Source organism: Mesoplodon densirostris, chromosome 3, assembly GCF_025265405.1.
Source record: "Mesoplodon densirostris isolate mMesDen1 chromosome 3, mMesDen1 primary haplotype, whole genome shotgun sequence".
Lineage (NCBI taxonomy): Eukaryota > Metazoa > Chordata > Mammalia > Artiodactyla > Ziphiidae > Mesoplodon > Mesoplodon densirostris.
In genome coordinates, this window is record NC_082663.1 from 109,771,196 (window position 1) to 109,786,435 (window position 15,240).

The following is a 15,240-nucleotide window of genomic DNA, read 5'->3' on the forward strand; positions in this document are numbered from 1 at the left end:
ACTTTCTGGAAGCAGGACTGAAATGAGAAACACAGGGACATGGAAGGTACCAGAGAGATAATGGAGAGGGAGGAGCTAGGGAAAGTAACCCTATAAAATTGTTTATCAACTCCTTTGCTCAACTCCAAGTTGTGTATGTGTGAATATGACCATAATATTTCTTTGAGAAATGAGCTACTAAGCCATTGAGCTACCTCAGTCCCAGACTGCTCCCTTGGTGACAAGCACATAGAATCGATCTGAATATCAATTTGAAAATTGACAGTGAAAATTTGACAATGAAACTGAAAGCTCATAGAAGCTTTGAAAGTTTGGAATGTACATCCTGAACCCAACTAGGTTGATTTTATGCTAAAAAAAAAGAATCAGCATTCTTTGTAGGATTTAAGTAAGACTGAGAGTGTTCTAATATATTCTTCAAAATGTCTAGGATACAACCCAAAATTACACCCTCTGTAAAGACATAAGAATATCTCAATTTGCATGGGAAAATACACTCAACAGATTCCCACTCTGAAATGGCAAAGATTTTGGAATTATCTGACAAAGACCAAAATATCAATTATAAAGATATTCCAACTAGTAAATGCAGGCATTCCTGAAATGAATGGAAGGATAGAAAGTTTCAGCAAATAAATAGAGTATATAAAGAAAACCCAAATGTAAATATTAGAATTAAGGAAAGAATAACCAAAATAAAAATTTCTCTGGATATACTGAATAGAATAGAGATGACAGAGGAAAAAGTCAGTTAACGATAGATCAGAAGAAAGTATTTAATATGAACACCACAGAGAAAAGAAGATTGGGAAAAATATGAACAGAGTCTCAGGGATCTGTGGGAAAAATCAAAACAGTTGTCAGGGGTTCCAGAAGTCAACAAAAGGAGAGAAAAAATATGACTGAAGACTTCTCAAATTTGGCAAAAGATTTAAATCATCAGATTCAAGAAGGCAAGTAAACTCCAAACAAGAAATACTTGAAGCCAGAGATATCATAATCAAAACCGAGAGCTAAAGACAAAGAAAAAAATGACATGGAAAAACAACCTGTTATTTTTAGGGGAACAGTGATTCTAACAACAGCAGATTTCTCATGGCAAACCATAAAAGCCAGAAGGATAGCACACCTTTTTGAAATACTGAAAGAAAGGATTGTCAGTGAAGATGGAGGTGAAATAAGGGCATTCTCAGATGAAGAAAAACTAACTTATAACCAAAAGAGCTTCTTTAAAGGCTGGTAATTTTTGCAGATCTTAGTGTGTTCAAATGTATTGTTTTAGAATTTCCAAATAGAAGGCTATTTCTTTGTTGTTCTTCCTCCCTGTATCGCTGTTCAGACTCTACCCATTCGTCAGAACCCTGATTAATTTACACTTTTGACTTCCTGGATCGTCTCTCACTCTACCATGCATGAACCTGGCGGACTTCAGTATACTTTTCTTATAACTTGCATTCCATTCACTCCCTCCCCTTCTAATCTCTTTGTGGTCAAAGATCTTCCTCAATACTTGTCTGTGTCCTCAGCATCTAGTATAGTGATTGAGCAACCCAGGTGCTCAGTCTATGTACTTCTGAATAGAAATGAATTCTTGACAGGAAAATCATACCTTTCCTTGGTTTATAATAAAAGCAAGGCTGAGCTTATCTTGTTTTGGCTCTTGGCTACTAATGTATATCTTATTAGACACTGGCCAGAACATAAATCAGACACTTAATATTTCTATTTTGGCAAGACATGTTGTAGGGAAGACTGGGATACATAATTCTTAAGGAATTATTATGAAAAGTGTAATTCTTAAGATATTTTCTTAAGATCCTTTACTGTTAAAGCTTTAATTTAATTACAATATTGTTTATATTAGAAAATATTTTAATAGTGCTATTAAACACTGTATGAATGTTAAAATATGCTGAGTGTAGCTTTGGGAAACAAAAACCATCTTAATTTAGAAAACTCCCTGAGGTCCTCCTTGTAGTTTTTAAGAGTTGTTCTCACTATAAGCATCTGGAAGTACAGCTTGTGCTCACTATACACTTATACAGCATTGTCAGTGAACGCTTAATACTTGTTAAGCATCTATTCTGTGCCATAGATTTTTTTATTATGTCACCTCCTTTAACCTTTCAAGAGTTCTCTATCATAAGGGATTGTTACCTCATTTTACAAATAGGAAAGCTAAGTTTAATGGTTAATGGTTAACATGTTTCAGATAGGCCATCCTATGCTTAAAATATGTTATCTAAATTAATTAGCATTCCTAAGAAAAATGACTGATTTCTCAATTTTACTGTTGGGAAAACTGAGGCTTAGAAAACAGAACTAACTTTCCCATGATCACAAAGCTAAAATTCGAGGCTTGGACTCAAACCCTAGAGTATTTGACATAGAGCCTCAATTCTTAAGATTTTATCCTTTGCATTTTGCCTTTTTTATGTATACTTAATACAGAAAACAGGTCATGAAAAATTTATTATTGAATTTCAATCAAGATTTTAGAAAACAAAATCGTTTTTGAGAAAAATTTTCACCATCTTATTTACTGTCAACTGCCTCAGTGTATAGACCTAAAAAAAAGTGATCTTAAAAATGGCATCTTGGGCTTCCCTGGTGGCACAGTGGTTGAGAGCCCACCTGGTGATGCAGGGGACACGGGTTCGTGCCCCGGTCCGGGAAGATCCTACATGCCGCGGAGAGGCTAGGCCCGTGAGCCATGGCCGCTGAGCCTGAGCGTCCGGAGCCTGTGCTCCGCAACGGGAGAGGCCACAACAGTGAGAGGCCTGCGGACCGCAAAAAAAAAAAAAAAATGGCATCTAGAGTTGGAACCACTTGTCCCTAAGTATGCATATGTTTTATTTGACGGATTATGTCAAAGCACTATATTAAACTTAATATTTTAAATATTGGTAGTTGAGATTTAAGAATATCAGGTACTTGTAATTGTGTTATAATTATATTCTTTAGATTTCTCCAGGTTATAGAATTATTTATTTCCTTCACTTGAATGAAAAACACTGATCATACTGAGTAGAAAGCAAGTTATGAACAGTAACAAAATGATTAAAATTTGGCAAGGTGAAAAAAATGTGTCAAACTCTTTCAAAGTTTGAGTTGGTTTGTAGTCATACATAAAGGCATGCTGTCAATGATTTTACTAGTATACTAAAAAAGCAATTTATACAGCTTTTTAGTAGCATGATATTTTTAGTTTTAATTGTCCCTGATTAATGCCTTCAGGATATGATTATGTTATAACATTATAAAAATGCGTTAGCCAAAATTCATGATTTATATGCAATCAGAACACTTTAAATTTTTCCAGCTGTATCCTTAAACTTACTTCACAAAAATCTTTAACTGTGTTTCATCTTACCTATTTTTTAAAGTCATGACAGTTTTTTAATCTCCAAGGCAGATGAAATCATTAAACCTAGTTTTTTTTTTGCTCATGAGCAAAGTTATATATAAAGCCTAAGAACTCTGATTTATCGTTTTTAAAATTAACATAACAATGAGCAGACCAGTTTTCAGCCTTGTTTGTGGTCGACTGCACAGTAAAGTTCTCATTACTGATTTACAAGGGTTAGATGTGTAATCTACCACATATGGCTTTTTGAATGCACCACTAGATTTATATTTTCAGAGTTTCACTGAAATCTAAATTAAGAATTTCGGATGGTATATATTATTAATGATATATTAATGATATATCAAAGCCACAATAATGTACATTGGAGTCTGGCTTCATTTAAACTCTCTGACGATTTAAGAGTTTAACTTCTAAAGCCATCCAATAACCCACCCTTAAATTTTCTGAAGAGAGATGAAAAGTGGATGTGAAGTAGAATAAATATAGAATACGATAGCAGGAGCACAAAACTAGCCTGTAGGCATAAATTTTCTCAATTGTTCTGCTTCCATACAAAAGTAGTCCTCTCATTACCCTAATGTGAGGATAAGGTGGTTCAGCTTAGTGGTGTAGTTTATTATAAACCTTAAGGAAGGGTAAAAACAACAAAAGCACCAACAAAATCTATTTTGGATGTGTCCTTAACCATGAAGTCCTCTTTATCTCTCAGAAGGGCAGAAGTTAGGAATTGGCCACCGCTGCTCACCCTACATGCCACTCTCCCTCTGGACTCCCTTTCTTTCACTATTTTTCCTAAACATTTACCTGAACCATCTTTCATCTTCTTCCTGCACTGTATTAATTTTTCATATAAAAGCTTGCCAAAGATTTCAAGTGGTGTATATACACTATCTGGTGCACTTAGTGCACTGCTCTTAGATACCTCCATTGCACCTTTGGGTAATAAAATGAGTGATTAGTTACTGTTTTATTTTCCTTCAGAAACCCATTAAAAATATAATACAAATTTTTTAACATGTATATTCCCATCTGTAGTTAATTTGGTCTCAATACACACAACAAGGTCAAAAGTTATACTAAATTAAGCAAAGAAAATGTTGCATCTAGCTTCTTACAATGTATTAAATCTTTCACATGAAGTTCCTACTGCATTTGATTCCAAGACAGTGAAAATGTAAACTTGTCAATTAATATTTTTTTCTATTTAAATTACTCTATTCATCTACCTTGTTTTTGTTTTTGTTGTTTTCACATAATTCCCCAACCTCTCATTTGATTCTCTCCAAGTAGCCTGGGTGTTGGGCTATGGATCAGAAACCACTTCTCTGCCCTCTGAGACCTTAGGTCTTTGCATCTTTGCAGTGAATTCCTTAGTCTACATGGCAGCAGATCACACTGATGGACTTTGCTCCCAGGAATGTAGCTGGTGGGATCAACAAAAGAATATTCATCTCAGGGCTCTGTAGCCTTTCTATCCAGCTCTCTTCACCCACTCTTTATCTTCCCACCCACCCCAGCCCTACCCTTCCATCTCGTACTTCTGCTGAAGATATTGCTGAACTTCTGCTATGTCCTCTATAGATCCCCTACGTTAAGCCATCCACCCCTCCGGCCTCCTTGGTAGCGAGAGTCAAAGTAGGCTCAGGACTGATAGCTCAGTCCTTATCTCCACCTAGTCACACAGTATTTTCCTTTATTCTCTATTTGAGCCACCCTATATTGGCCTGTTGTTTCCCAATCCACATCCACCAGAGTTCCAAAAGAATACCACTAATCCTTATCCCTTCCCACCTGCCATCAGAGCAAAGCCTTTAGATGACTAGGAAGACATCACTTATGTGGAAATACAAAAGAGAAATGCATGTTAGTACACCTCAAAATTTATTAGCACTGTACTATACAAAACATGGTCTACACATTGGGAGTGAACAAGTACTTGATTTCTCAGTACTTTCTTGCCCTTGTGCTTACATTCTAAAGCAGAGATGGTCAATAGCCATAGTAAGTAATTAGATTAATTGATATATTAAAAAAGTAAAAATGAAATGAGGCATTAAAAAATAAAATGAAAATGAAACAGAAAAAAATAGTAGATCTAAGTAAGAGATAACCTGGGAATGCCAGGGTGGGGATAAGGATCTTTATAATTATAATTTGGTGATCAAGAAATGCCTTACTGAAAAAAGTGATATTGTTATGGAACCAAGTTTGGGTCCATTTGCCTGTGTGCAGTAAAGCCAATCTACTGACGCCAGGTTGTGGTGAAGAAAGTGCAGCGTTAATTGTATTTAGCTGCCAGACAAGATGTTCAGAGCAGCTAATGCTCAAAAAACTCAAACTCTCTGATGAGTTGCATGGAAGCATTTTTAAAAGCAAGATGAGGGAGAGGAGTTGCGGGGGATGTGATCAGCTTGTGTACAATTCTCTGATTGGTTGATGGTGAGGTAATAGAGTGATGTCACAGGGGTTAACATTATGAATCCTCAGGCTCCAGCTGGACTGGGGGCTACGTGCTCATGGTTATCATGTAGTTAACTTCTTCCATTTGGTGGGGGCTTTAGTATCTGTAAAACAACTCAGGAATGTGTATCAGATACTGTCATCTATATACTTCAGGGAGGAACTAAAAATTCTGTGACTGCTATATGGCTAACTTACTATTTAAATTGTTACAGCTCTCCTGATCCAACTGCTACTTTGCTTACTACATGTTCACATCCTTTCAATCATTAATTCTTTTTTTTTTTTTTGGTATAAGTTAATCCCAAACTCCTAATTTATCCATTATTAATTCTTAAACCAGGCTTTTGTAACTCAGGGGAGGTCTGGGAGACTATAGGTTTTCTACAGACCAGAGGCAGGCAAAGGACATGGGGGGAGGGGTCTCTCTCAGAAAGGCTCTGTAGGGTCCTCCTTGGTTACAATATTTTTAAAAATTTGAGGAAGTTCTGAAGAGAGATCTAGGTAGAGAACGTTCCAGACAAGTGAAAGGCCAGTGAAGAGGTCTTGAGGTGGAAACATGCTTGACTCATTTGATGACCTCCCTCCACTGCAAAAAAAGCCAGTGTAGCTGGAGTGCAGTCAATAAAGGAGATTATTATAGGAAATTTTAGATTTTGTGTTTCTTCTTGTGATAACTTTGATAAATTATAAAATTTATTAGCATACTATTTTATATATTACCTTGATGTCTTTAGGAATTGTAGAGACATTTCCTTATTCACTTTTGGTGCTGGTGGTTTATACTTGTCTCTCTTTTATTCTTAATCAGTTTATTAGGTATGTATCAATTTTTGCCAATTTTCTCTTACATTTGTTTTATTGTTCATTGATTTTCCTCTTTATTATTTCCTTCTATTATTTTAAGCTTTAATGCCCTCTTCTTTTCCCATCTTCTGGGAATAATTTTAACCATTGATTTTCAGTCTCTTTTTTCTGATATACACTATGAATTTTCCTAAGCACTGTCATTTCAGCTCACACATTTGAGTTTAAAGTATTTTAAACTCAGTTTAAAGTATTTTCTAATTTCCATTATAATGGAAATTGTATTTTCTAATTTCCATTATAATTTCTTTCTCTTGTGGACTACTTAGAAGTGTATCGTTTCATGTCTAGACAGTTTGGGCTTTTCTGGTTATCTTTTTAGTCCTTTATTTCTATTATTTACATTGTAGCCAGTGAACATACTTTGGAATATTTCCACTTTTGAAATTCGTTGAGTTTTTCTTCTCCAATACTCAGTAAATGGTCAATTTTTATAAAAGTACTGTATACACTTAAAAAGAATGTTAATTTTGTTGTCAGGTGCAATGTTCTATTAGGTCAGTTAAGACAGACTTGCTAATTTATTGTTCTGATCTGCTATCTCCTTAGTGAATTTTTTTATGGTTGTTCTATCAGCGATTAAGAGACATGTTAAAGTCTCCCAGTTTAATTATGGATTTATCCATTTCTTCTCTTAATACTGTTCATTTTTGCTTTCTGTATTTTAAGCCTACAGATAAAAGTTGTGAAATCTCCTTATTGTAGTAGCCCTTTTATCATTAAAAAAAATCCCTTTGTCTCTCCTGATGCTTGTGGCTTAAACAATTTGCTATAATTTTGTACATTTGTAGTATTTATATTATTACCCCTGATCTGTTTTGGTTAATGTTTACATATTATATCATTTTCTATTCTTTTACTTTTAACTTATCTATGTCCTTATATTTAAAGTGTATGTATCTCTTGTAAGCAGAGTAGAGTTGGGGTTTATTTTTATTATGCAGTTCTATAATCTTAGTTTGAATTTAGCATAGTCTATTTTATTTAATGAAATTTCTGGTATAAAATGTGAGCTTTCTATTTGTTTCACTTTTAATTTTATTTCTTGTTTCTTTTTCCCTCTGTTCTTGCTTTTTGATATAGGTCAATCTAATATTTGTATGCCATTTTCTACATTTACAACTGTTGATTATATATTATTTTACTATTCTTTTGAAATTACCCTATGTGTTACGACATGTATCCTTTTATTACTCTCCTAATATTGCTAGAACTTTTGAACACTTGAACTTCATTTATGCCCCCACTATATGTTGTTGCATGTATTTTAAAATTGGAAGACATTAAAATTAGTGTTTTGTGTATTTGATATTTATTTACAGTTGCTCATATAGTTACTCTTTCTGGTATTCTTTATTTCCTCTGTATTTCCATGTTTGATTCTGGGATTATTCCTTCTGTTTGAAGAAAATTCTTTAACATTTCTTTACACCAAGAATTTTTTCTGATTAATTTTTTAATGTATTGAAGTAACATTGGTTTATAACATTATATGTTTCATGTGTGCATTATATTTTGACTTCTGTGTATGCTGTTGCATGCTCACAATCAAAAGTTTAGTTTTCATCTGCCACCATGCATTTGAACCCCTTTATCTATTTTGCCCTCCCGCCTGCCCCTTCCCCTTTGGTAACCACTACTCTGTTCTCTGTATCTTTGTGTTTTTATTTGGTTTGGTTTGTTCATTTATTTTGTTTTTGTTCATTTATATTACACATGAGTGAGATCATATGGTGTTTGTCTTTCTTCATCTACATATTTCACTTAGCATAGTTCCTTCAAGGTCCAACCACATTGTTGCAAATAGCAAGATTACATCCTTTTTTAATGGCTGAGAAGTATTATACTGTATGTATGTACCACATCTTCTTTATTTATTCATACATTGATGGGCACTTAGGTTATTTCCATATCTTGATTCTTGTAAATAATTTGTAGCCACTATGGAAAACAGTATGGACAGTGGTTAAAAAATTAAGACTAGATATAGCTATTCCTTTTCTGGATATTTATCTGAAGAATGAAAACACTAATTCAAAAAGATATAAGCACTCCTATCTTTATCACAGCATTATCTACACCAATATTTTAATATAAAGTATCATTAAGAAGGGGTTTCTTTCTCTAATTTACAAAAAGATGCATTTGGTTTGTGGTGGCCCAGTGAAAGTGGATTTCAAGCTCCCTATCTTTACGTTAAAAATACCTTTACTTCATCATCATTTATTCTCTAGTTTTTATGTAGAGATGACTTCCCTCTCACAGTGAACCTTTTCTTTACTTGGTTTGTAATTTTTATTTGTGAGCTCATCTTAAGTCACCTTCCTTGTGGGAATTTTATGTTTACCGAGATGATATCATAGTGATATTTCATTTATTTTTACTTAACTGACAAGGAAATCCCTAATCTTTGTATGATCCCCAAATTGTAGGATCAGTTTGTACATTACATTCATAGTTTAGTACTCTTGTGGCTTCACACCTATGCGTGATGATGGCTTGGAGTTTTGATTTGTTTATCAAGTCTTTTCTAGGATACCCAGAATTTATTTTGAGCCAGAGTTCCTTGCTGCTTTCCTGCATATGGATTTTTAAAGTTATTTTCAAGCATGTTTGAAAGTCATTAACAGCAGCTATTCCAGGCTTTCTGATTTGCATATGGATCTCAGTTCCTTACTCACTAATACCTGTCACTGCAGATATTTTGAAACCACACCCACTATTTAATAAGACTTGTATCTTATGTGATACCCAGGCTCTGACAGCATTAACTCATGATCTTATCACTCCAGACTTGAATTTTTTTAAGCTTTATTCCTGTACCTGAGAATTGTTTTTACTTCAACCTTAGCTATACATTCAGAAATTTGTATATTACATATTATTTGGCATCTCTATGTGTTTTTCAGAAAAGGAGTCTCATTCTACGTGACATGAGAACATAAAAACAATATTTTAATGTCTAAACAATATTCTGCCTTATTTGACCACAGAGTTTCACTGTACTTTTCATTAAACTAATACCATTTTTGTTGTCATTAGAAGTCACTTTTTTTCTTAGTATTCATAGAAACTGTACTGTTAAGAATGTTATAAGTTACTTAAACATTTAAGAGGACCTGGAAGTCTATTTTTAATTACTGTTATAACTATACTGATATTAAATGTATAACTTATATAATTGTGCTTTTATAGTCCTAGATCATTATCTTGTCTTTTAATGGAACAGAGGCAGATAATTAGCAAACTAGTAAGGCAAGTTATTGTTTTAAAATATTTTCAAGGCCCAATTTGAATGTAATTGTGTAAGTGGCTTTTACATTATCTGGACATCATTATTAAAATATTGTAAATTTTTTTTCAAATTCGTGGATGAAATACATTTGATTCTTCTAAATTATATTTTTTATTTAAGGCCCTGCATTGAATCACATTTTATATTAGTCTTTCTATGCATTTCCTTTAAAGTACCCCTTACTGAGAATGTGCCAAATACAGTGTTGATGCAGAAATGTACTACAGGGCCTGCGCATTTAAGGAACATAAGCATCCCTCTGTCAGTAACATCAGCTCATAAGCATTTTTTTACGTTTTTCCCTGATCAGTCCTTTGTTCAGGAATTCTACCCCCCAACTTCCACTTCCTTTCCCTGGCTCACCTCTGCCCACTCAACGATACCGCCAAACTATTTCCCTCTCTAAAAGCCTTTCCTGCTTTGATTTCCCCTATTCAGTGTCTTTTGTAAGTTATTCTCCCATAATATCCTATGTACATCTTTATGTCTCAGAACATTTTTTAAATGTGTGTTTGTGTGGCTCAGGCTCCTGAAAGCAGTGCTCAGCATGGATTCATTTTTCTACCTTGGGGACCTGTCACACACTACACTACATTAGGCCTCAAGAAATAGTAGGACTCATAGGTAAAAACTTACCTCATAGGGTGCAATCATAAGATAAATAACTTACCTAGGATTATGCAGTATTTTATGCCAGGAAAGCCAGGATTTTGAACTGAGGTGGTCTAGCTAGTGTTTAAAGGCAGCAGTTTGGGAGCTGGATGACTTCCTTTTGGTAGGATACACCCATTTGATCACATTAAAAACTGTGATGTCCTGATTAGACCATTATTGTAACATGTATTCTGTAGGGTTTTAGAGGTTTCTGATCATCTTGATGAGGTGTGTCATATCAGGTCCAGGATAGTGTGTTTTGTTTTCAGATGAGAGATTCTCTTGACTCCTGGTGCATGATTTGATTCATTTTTAGATGACAAATTAGAAGTTGTTTTGGTTTCCTTTGTGTTTTCAGAATTTCTACATTAAAAGAGGGCTTTAAAAAGCGTCTGTATTATAGCTATCTTTAAATAACAGCTGTGTTAAATCCTTTCCCCTCCTAACCTCTACCCCTTGTTATAATAGGAAACATGTGGGTTCTTGAAAGGACCTGAAAAGCATGGGCTTTTAAACAGAATAATGCAAATCATTTAAATTAGTCATGGTTACAATTATTCTCCATAACTTTTAAGTCAAAGAAAATCTCCTCAGTGTGCCAAATGTAAGAACAATGAAATTCAAACTTATCAGAAACTTAGTTGAAGATTTTGACTCTACATTTCAGTAAAAGAAGAATAGCAGTAGAGGGTCATTTTTGGTTGTTAAATTACACCCTGATCTAGAAGACATTGTATTAACTACTATTCAAATTTCATAAACATGATTATCATATTTATGTCTTTAATTTTCTTACTATAAAACTATTATAAACACTTACATGAATTTGGAAAATGGGAAAAAAGGAAGAAAAGTTACCCACAGTCTCTTCACATAATACAGTTGCTGTTAACAATTTAGCATATTTATGTGGTCTTTTTGTTTTCCTATGAAAATGTGGTGATTTGGATTTTTTGTGTGTGTGTGTGGTACGCGGGCCTCTCACTGTTGTGGCCTCTCCCGTTGCGGAGAACAGGCTCTGGACGCGTGGGCTCAGCGGCCATGGCTCACGGGCCCAGCCGCTTCGCGGCATGTGGGATCTTCCCGGACTGCGGCACGAACCCATGTCCCCTGCATTGGCAGGCGGACTCTCAACCACTGCACCACCAAGGAAGCCCATGCTTTGGATTTTTTAACACTTAGTTGTGATCATTCCTCTATGTCAATATGTACTCATCATTTTTGAATTTTATTTTATATAAATTTATATTTTACAGTACAAAATATGTCTTGTATATTATAAATTATCATTTTTACCACCATATGTTTTTATATGACCACACAGTAGTCATTGATTTCCCATAACTTGGTGAAGAATTTAGGGCCCCCAGAGAGGTCACTGTTCATTCTTTCTCTTCCCCTGTACCACAGGGCTGGTGCTGGGAAGATACCAAAGTTGTACACCTTCTGCATTCCTCTTGCTTCCCACTGTTGCTTCTAAATCAAAATCTCTCTTGCCCTCATATAAAAACTCAGCATTTGAAGCTGAAGCTTGAGCTTTACCATCATGTCCCTCACTGTCACTGTGACTGATCCATCTCCTTGATTCTCGCTCACATTTCCTATGGATGTTGGCCACCTTTCCCACCTAAGTTCTTTGTGATCATGTGCAGTTTCATGTTCATGGAATCAGTCCCCCCAACACTACTTAATTATCCTTTGATCTCAGCCTCTACCTCTGCCCTTCTTTACTCTCATGGCAATACCTAATCATGTCATGGAATTTCAGCTCTGAAATCTAAAAATCCCTAAGTCTATCTCTTATCACAGTCTCCAATACTTTTTTTTGGAAAGTGTCTGTTCTTTTACCTCATTGATGACTCCATTCTCCTGACCACTGTATTCATTTCTGCCAAGTATCAGGCTCTGACCTTACTTTACTTATCAAGCATAGAGCCTTTACAAGGTCTATCTCTTCTCTCACTCTCAGTTTTACTGCCACTTCTTACACCCTAGGATTCTTCCTTTATACCCGATCTACAAAATCTCAGCTCTCTTTCCTATTTCTCTCGGTTGCTATTTCCAATAGCCATCCACCTTTGACCCATGAATCATATAACATTGCCTCCTTTTTCACTTAGACACACAAGAATATTAGAAACTAAGTTCCTTAACTTAACAAGCTATATCTTTCAAAGTCCTTACAGCAGTCATCTCCATTGTGAAACTGTAAACATTCCTATTAAAGTCAGCAGGGAAAACACAGAGCTCAATACCACATATTTCAACAGTATGTTGAAAATCCTAGCCAATGTGGTAACATTACAGAAAAATATGGAAAAAATATGTAAGTATACAACAAAAAGAATAATATAGAAAATATAAGAATTTAAAACAAGTGACAATGCTATTTTTATTTGGGAACAGTATATTTGAATGGGTATGGGAGAAGAAATGTAAAACTTATTAAAGTGGATAAATTTGATATGTACTGGTTCATGTAGCAAAGGGATATATGACATGATGACAACCCACATTGGCTGAATTTTAATCTGCATATGGTGATGGAATTATTTTAGTTGTGGTGAAAAACGTGGTGAAATATATGGGCATTCTAAAGGAAATTTTGTACCAAACAGTGGTCATCATCATGCTAATTATAGTTGAGCTTGATTTAGAATTTTTGCAGAATGTTTAATCTCAAATTATATATCTTTAAAAATCTTAAAATGCTCAAGAGAATTTTAATATCCTTTTAAGAGGAGCTACTTTTCTTTCACCCTCCATCTGTTCCTTCCTTCTTTCTTCCTTCTTTCTTCTGTTCAATTATGACACAAGTTCAGTTACTCCTAAATCTTAGTTTTCCATTTTTTGTTGTTTTAATAAGTACCTGATTTAGCACTCCTAAAATTCACACTACGTTTAAGAATTTTTTAAGTGTTTATTTCACTTATCGTTTAATGGAACTAGATAAGAACATGTTTTTCTCCTCTTTCTCTTCTTCTCCCTTCTGTTTGTTACTACCTTCATCTTTCCTTCCCACTTTATCTTGATTTAACCCTGGAATAATTTCAGTCGCCTTAATAAGCCAAATGAAGTAGGGCATATCATCTCTCTATTCATCCATTCATCCATCCATCTACCCATCCATTAATAAAGAAGTTATTCATCTATTTGTGAATTTGAAATGTCTATAAGATCTATTTTAATTTCTAAATACTTAGAGAAAGTAACATATGTATATTTAATCTCTTGGCTGTTTCTTCCTATAGTTATATGTTTTAAATAACCTGTTTATACTACATTTTGCTTAACAAATATATCTTCATTTGTCTGATAGGCCAGTGGATACCAAGCCTTGACATTCAACATGAAGGTTTGAAAGAGTAGTTAAGGATAAACTTTGAACTAATCTCCATTTTCAACCCTCCAGCAGTGCCTCTCCTCAAACACCTTGTGTGCCTCAGTCTTGAGCCTCTCTGGGGTTCTACCAGGCTCATAAAATCCTTCTCTCCTGTCATGTGGCTGTGGCTCCACTAAATCAGTTCGTGTTCCTTCATGAATCTTCTCTTTCCAAAACCCGGGCAAGGTGGTTTATTGTTTTATTTAAATTTAATTATTCCGTGCCATTATTCTTTAAGTTTCTGGAGAAAAAAAGTTACAAGCATTCAGCTAACCACCTTTAATTAGGGGCAACTCTGCTCTAAATTGTAATCAGAAGCAAAATAAAATTAGCTGGTAAATGGATTTATCTTTGGTAGTCATGTGATCTTTGCAAATCATTTTACCTGTCCTGGCTTTAATCTTTTCATAAAATGAGCTTACATGTATTTTATAAGGATATGAGAATTAGAGAACATACAACTAATTCAAAAAATAGCAATTTTATTTTATAACAAATAACTTTTGTTACTTGAAGATACATTAAAACATACTCTTGGAAGATTATAGTTCCTTGTATTAAATGATATTTATTCAGGAGTATATCTGAATTAGTAAAATAGTACATAAATCTTTGACTAAAGAGTATTAGTGATTTCAGATATTATCCTCTTTACTAATAATTTAAACCAAAAGATCAAATGTCTTGCTGAAATTTTTGTCTGAAATAATATTTCAATATCATGTACTCCATGGTCAGATCATCTTATTAACTAAGAAATTTTCAAAGGAAACATTTTCAGTTTTCCAAGTACCATAGATAGTTTTTATGTTACATTAGTTAAAATGGTATTTCATAAAATAAAATTTCAAAATTTTATTAACTAAAAATATAAATGTGAGTTCAAGAATCTTATAAATATAGTTTATTTTAGGGTATTTCTTTGAAACTAGGTTTCAAGAATTGAAAAATATTTAAATAATCATTGCTTTTTCATTTACATTTTCTAAGTTGTAACTTTATCTTACATGACAATGAAAAGTGGTATTTATAAAATGTATGTTTATGGTATGCCTTTTGAGAACTGTATAATTGATAAAATAATTTCATCTAAAATATAAAATTGAAAACAATATTAACAGTTTATTGAGTGACATATACATATGCATTTTCTCCTGAAATTGTTTTTAGGGGCTGGATATCACAGTTTAATATTGACATATTTGAGGGGGA

General features: G+C 34.0%; 1 protein-coding gene across 1 annotated transcript in view; it reads left to right on the plus strand.

Moving 5' to 3' along the window:
- Window positions 1-15,240, plus strand: part of ADAMTS19 (ADAM metallopeptidase with thrombospondin type 1 motif 19) — a 284,954-nt gene that overhangs the window by 110,669 nt on the left and 159,045 nt on the right. The gene's annotated exons all lie outside the window — the stretch shown is intronic.